The following is a 6,369-nucleotide window of genomic DNA, read 5'->3' as shown; positions in this document are numbered from 1 at the left end:
AAAGCATGCAGCTAACTACTTAAACATTATTCATGCCTCTACAAGATTCAACTTTGCTGTCTCAGCTAATGAGTTGCATTCATTACATCTAGTAGTTGGATCAGCTATCCATTCTGACACTACTTCATTTTCTGCAGCATTGCCAATCATCAAAGCAGTAACACCTTCGCCATTTTGAATATTAGGATCAACTTGTTCTTTCAGCAACAGTTCAACTATTTGAGTGTGACCATTTTGACAAGCCAACATAAAAGCATTCACTCCATCATTCCTTTGAACATTAGGATCAACTTGTTCCTTCAGCAACAGTTCAACCACTTGAGTGTGGCCATTTTGACAAGCCAACATAAAAGCATTCATTCCATCTTCTCGTTGACATTTATAATCAACTCCTTTACTAATCAATAGTTCAACAACTTCATAGTTACCATGGTAACTAGCAATCATTACTGCATTTGATCCATTTGATGTCTTCAGGTCAGGATTAGCATTAGCTTGTAGTAACATGTGAATGATTGAATTGTGATTATGTTCACTTGCTCTCATTAGTGCAATCCATCCTTTATTGTCCTGAATGTTAACATTAACTCCAGCAGACAGTAAACTGTGTACAATGTCCTCATGTCCTCTTTCACAAGCTAACATTAGTGCTGTCCTGCCTTCTTCATTAGTATGATCAATATTAACAGTTTCTAATTGAAGAAGAAACTCTACTGCTTCATTATTACCAGCTGTGACTGCCTCAAGGAGAGCTAGTTCAAAGGTAAAGTTCATATTCTCTTCTTCTTGAAGGACAGGATGATCATTAATGTACAATCTAAATATACCAATGAGATGCATAAACTGTAACTTTCCTCCAGTATATTCTATTAGACTGTCAGCTTTAGAACCATGGACAAAATATTTGATAAGAATGCATCCAGATACTATTGTCATATACTTTATTATTGACTGCTGGTGTCCAACTGGAAGTAAGTGGTTGATCAGTAGAGAGAGTCCATGGATGGTGCTACCATGCCATTGATTATGAAGCTTCATTACGATCACTGGCATATTTGATGCATCTGGTATATGTTCTTCATATATTGTTTTTAATGATTCATGAAGATGTCTCACTTGAGCTGAAAATCGAAGTTTATCAGCTTTTTCCTTGTAATTTCTTAGTTCACTGACAATACTTAACTCATTATCTCCAAATTTAAAATCTTGTAGAAATTCTTCACTTATGTCCACTATCGGACTGCAATCAATGAAATCATAAAACGGATAAAGAATTTTGAAAATTTTATCTAATGATGCATCTGTTAGTTTATCATCCCAATGCATGTAAGCCTCCACCCATTTTGTGAGTGTATGTAATATGTTGGGATCCTTCTCAGTCTTTTCTTGAAAACCAAATCGTACATGCATCATTAAAATGGAGAATTTTTCCTTGAGATCGATTAGTGTACGCAATATCTCCTTTTCATCTTCTGATATGTGAAACCTCACTACTGTCTGTGATGGTAATTTTGTAGTGACAGCATAGCCAGTAGCTGAGCTTAGTCTACTTTTTTGTAAGTTTCTTCTAATGTCTTGTACAAGTTTTTTTTCTCTTCTTTTGCTCAGTGCATTAATCACATCAGCCCATGTTGCTTTAGGTGCTGCTTTCAACCATTTTGAGTACAATGCTGACTTTTGTTCATCAATTGTTGGGTTATCTTTCTCAATTTTTGAAATGTCTGAATCAGTAATTTCTGGTAAGCAATCACCAAATGGTTTCCAGTCAACAAGCGGTTTAAGCCATTGAATTAATAGTGAATAATCAGGTCGATCATCAATCATAGGACCAATATTGAGTTCAGAAATATCTGGTACATCTTCAATTTCCTTAGTGTTATAACTGGCACCAGCAGAAAGCAAAATATTCATGATGTCTTTGTGTCCTTTTTCACTAGCTAAAATTAGTGCTGTCTTGCCTTCTTCATTAGAATAATCAATATTAACAGTTTTTAGTTGAAGAAGAAAGTCTACTGCTTCATTATTACCAGCTGTGACTGCCTCGAGGAGAGCTAGTTCAAAGGTGAAGTTCATATTCTCATCTTCTTGAAGGACAGGATGATCATTAATGTATAAACTAAATATACCAATGAGACGCATAAACTGTAACTTTCCTCCAGTATATTCTATTAGACTGTCAGCTGTAAAATCTAACACCCTGAATTTAATAACTACTGATCCAGGAATAATTTCTATATTCTTTAATAATGATTGTACTAAATTCCTTGGAAGCAAATGTTGAATTAGAAGAGTTAGATTGCTTAGATTACTATCATACCATGGATTATTAAGCTTTATAATAATATGTGGCATTCTGGTTAGATCTGAAACATGCTCCAGGTATATTTTTATTAATGACTGGTAAAGGTCCGCCACACTACTGGAAAATCTAAATGTGTCTGCTTTTTTCTTGTGATTTTGGAGTTCACTCACAATATTCAGCTTTTTTTTACCAAATTTGACATCACCCAGAAATATTTGACTCAAAGTTACTATTAAGCTGCAGTCAATAAAATCATAGTACGGATGAATAATTTTAAATATTTCATCCAAAGATGCATTTGTTAGCTTGTCATTCCAGTTCATGTATGCCTCAATCCATCTTCTTAAATTAATGAGCAGTTTAGGATCTGAGGCTTCTTTCTCATCAAATGCTGTTCGTACATTTGTCATTAAACTAGCAAATGATCCGATGAGCTCTTCCAGTGAATGTAAAACTTCTTCACCTTCCATTGTAATATACATTATTTCCTTTTTTTGCATAGTGCTCACGGTAGCTCCACTGCTAATGTTAGGTACTGAAGGATGTCCTTGAATCATTTCTCTGATATTTTGTGCAAGAGTGTTTTCTCTTCTAATTCTCAATGCAATAATGACATCATTCCAAGTTGCCTCAGGATAAACAGAAAGCCATTTTGTATACAATTTTCTCTTTCGGTCATTCACACCGGAACTATCAGTTTCAATTATAGATACATCATGTTGTGTTATTCCTGGTAAGCAGTAGCCAAATAACTGCCAATCAACAAGTGGTTCAAGCCATTGAGATAGCGATGAAATGTCAGGTCGATCATCAATCATAGGACCAGGATTGAGTTCAAAAGTGCCTGAGGTAGCGTCTGTGTTACTGACTGTTACATCAGTTACTCCAATAGGCCATTTCATTTCATGCTGAATACTTTTAGCTAGTTCATTCTCTTTACATTGTTTCAATGCATTAAGTACGTCTTTCCATGATGCTTGAGGGTTAGCTTGTAACCATCTCTTGTGCAAAGCCATTTTCTTGAGGTGAGCATTTCTTTTCTTTTTATCAATTACATTGACGTCAGATTGTGTTATTCCAGGAAGACAAAGAGCAAATGGCTTCCAATCAACAAGTGGTTTAAGACACTTCGCAAATGTAAGACAAGATGGTCGATCATCAATCATAGGACCAGGATTGAATTCAACATCTCCTGATAAGAGGAGGAGCATACGTAGACAAACAATCAAATAGATATCATTGTAAATCAGGTTAGAACTGCTGCCTCCAGGTGAGACTACTGACTGGAGGTAATTCGTATCAGTAACAGTAACACCAGTAGTACATTGTACTTGGTAGCAGTTACCTAATAATAAAATACCAGTAAATATACAAGTACAAAGTTGCAATTGTTGTTTACCTGTTGGAGGAATCATCAAGATGTGTCTTAATAAAGAGAGAGAGAGAAAGAGGAGGAGGATAGCAATAAAAGTCAGAGTCACTGGGAGTTTAGATGTCTTCTGTCCTGATGTAGTACTGCCTGACTTGCTGTCTGCTCCAGCTTTGAATGAGTGAGAGTGGCGGCCATTAGCTGGTCTACTGGAGGCAGCTTGACAGTAGTTCCACAGTCCAATACTTGCTCTCCATTGAGAGACATCAATCATCTTGTACTAACAATAGATGACACACAACAATAATGAAAGCAGGACTTTATAAAAGGAAGAGAAGCAATGTATATGATATGGCACCTCACTAAAATATAGACAGAAATTGCACTATCTATCAGATCACCAGCCAAGAGAGGGCAATAACTAGTCACTCTTCAGAAGTGGTTTTTATGTATCCCTATCTGTATCACTAGAATAAAGACCACACTGAACTAACTGAACTATATTCATAACAATATGATAGTCATGTGAGAATGGCTGGGGGAGTATGCGATTGTTTGCATTCCTAGATGTATTTTGACTAAATTTGGTCATTGCTTATCTATCCTTTTACTATGCATAACAGCACTTAATTTTCATTACATTTGACAAGCTATCAAGTTAAATAGAAATATGCAATTGGACAAGAGCAATGTACCAGTGTATAAAGGATGGGTGTATCAGTGTACTACATTGTATGTGTGTGGTATATATAGGACCTCATAAAAATAGTTACTGGAGCACACCAATAACACCAAATATCATTTATCGACTGCTAGTTATTATAGTAGCATTTATTATTACTATTACTTTATTGTGCATGAATCAAATCCTCACATTCCCAGAATACATGAACATGTACAAGTACACACATCAGATTAAGTACATTAATCCATTCTCTCTCCTGACCCTCTCTTTACTCTCTCACCTTGTTACTATCTCCATTCTCTTCTAATACATTTAATAAACTGGACCATTCAAACTAGATCAACCTGTGAGAGGTAGAGGGACAAAGAAAGAGAGAGAGAGATGGAATGAGAAAGACAGGAGAGTCAAGGGATATACATGTACATGTATAGGTGACTAAGGTGAGTGACATTGGTAGAAGGGAAAGAGAGTTAAACAATAGATAATATGCTTAAACTAAATTAGGAGTTAGGAAATGGAGATTAATGAGAGAAGAATAGTGAATGAATAATAATAATAATAGAATTTCAGACTTTGGATCAAATATGCTCTAGTAACTATTAAATTCTTTTATTGAACCAAACTTTTATCTTTTTGTGTGTACAACTCTTTAGTTTATCATATATCATTCTATTTTTGATAATTGTACTTAGTCTGTTTTCATGATTTTACATGTTTACATTATGTGCTTAGTTTTGAAGCTTGGAGAACGAAGACATGTAGACTATGTAGTGTAAAACCTTACAACACTTACGATCTTCCTGTAACTGCTTACATGCAAGCAGTTTCATCTTACTGTAACTGCTTTCCGTTCCTATTACACATAGGAATGAAAAATGCAGCTACATGTACACTAACTTACTACCACTAATGGTATTCTACTATTATACCAAGATTAGATACAGTTATGTCGTCAACTCATCACCAATAAACATAAAAATAATAATAATAACAATAATGAATAATTTTAGTCAAGGTTTATATGTAATTGCATGCCATTAATGTAATTTCTTGGTAAAGGGTCTCTCTCAACAGCTGATACTGTATAGTGGGAAATTTTGGAGGGAGTTAAATTTAGCAAATTGCTAAAATTTGGTGATTGGCAAATTAGTGGCCATGTGCCATTGAGCATGAGTATAATAGCTCAAAATGGTAGATTTTATATTGTCGAATGGCTATTAAAATGCTAAATTTGCCAAATTAATCCCCCCCCAAAATTTCCCACTACATAGTATACATGTAGTACAAAGGTGGTATTCCTTTTTCCCAGCAAGCTTGACAGCTACACAAATCAACCATACCCAACTACTTCACCTTCTGGCCACTCACAGTCACAATATTAATGCTGTCATAATTTAACAAAAAATATCATTATTGTTTTTATAAAAATGTGTGACTTAATTAAGCTATACATGTAAGATTCTCTTACTTCATCATAATTACTAAAGCAACCCAGTGCACTGAGTACAGTGACAAACAGTAATGAAGTATATATTAGAAATACTGGAAGAGAAAGAGACAGGAAAAAAGAGCTATCAAAAATGGTAAATCATCAATATTAAACTTTGATCAGAATTTTTTATGCAACATTAGTACATGTACATGAATACACATGAGAAAAAATTATAAAAATTGAGAATGTCATAAAATACCCTGTACTCATAGTTCAGAGACTTCAGCCCAATTTGAAAAAACTTAAAAATTCATAACATATTAATTTTTGATCTGTCAACTCAAACTTTCTATGAAACATAATACATGTATATGTATTAGATTATAAAAATGAAAAATTCTCTCCTACCCATTTTTCATGAAATACCCTCTATAGGGACTTTGGCACAATTTTGGAACAACTTTAAAAATTCATTAAAAAAAAGTTTTGATTGAAATCAGCTCAAACTTTCTACACAACATAAGTACATGTAAGTGTATCAAATAAAATTATAAAAATGAAGATTTCTCTTCTTTTTATTT

The sequence above is a fragment of the Amphimedon queenslandica genome, unplaced genomic scaffold (genome assembly GCF_000090795.2).
Source record: "Amphimedon queenslandica unplaced genomic scaffold, v1.1 AMPQUscaffold_12592, whole genome shotgun sequence".
In the NCBI taxonomy this organism is placed as follows: Eukaryota; Metazoa; Porifera; class Demospongiae; order Haplosclerida; family Niphatidae; genus Amphimedon; species Amphimedon queenslandica.
The sequence above is the reverse complement of the archived record's forward strand: the minus strand, read 5'-3'. Positions refer to the sequence as shown.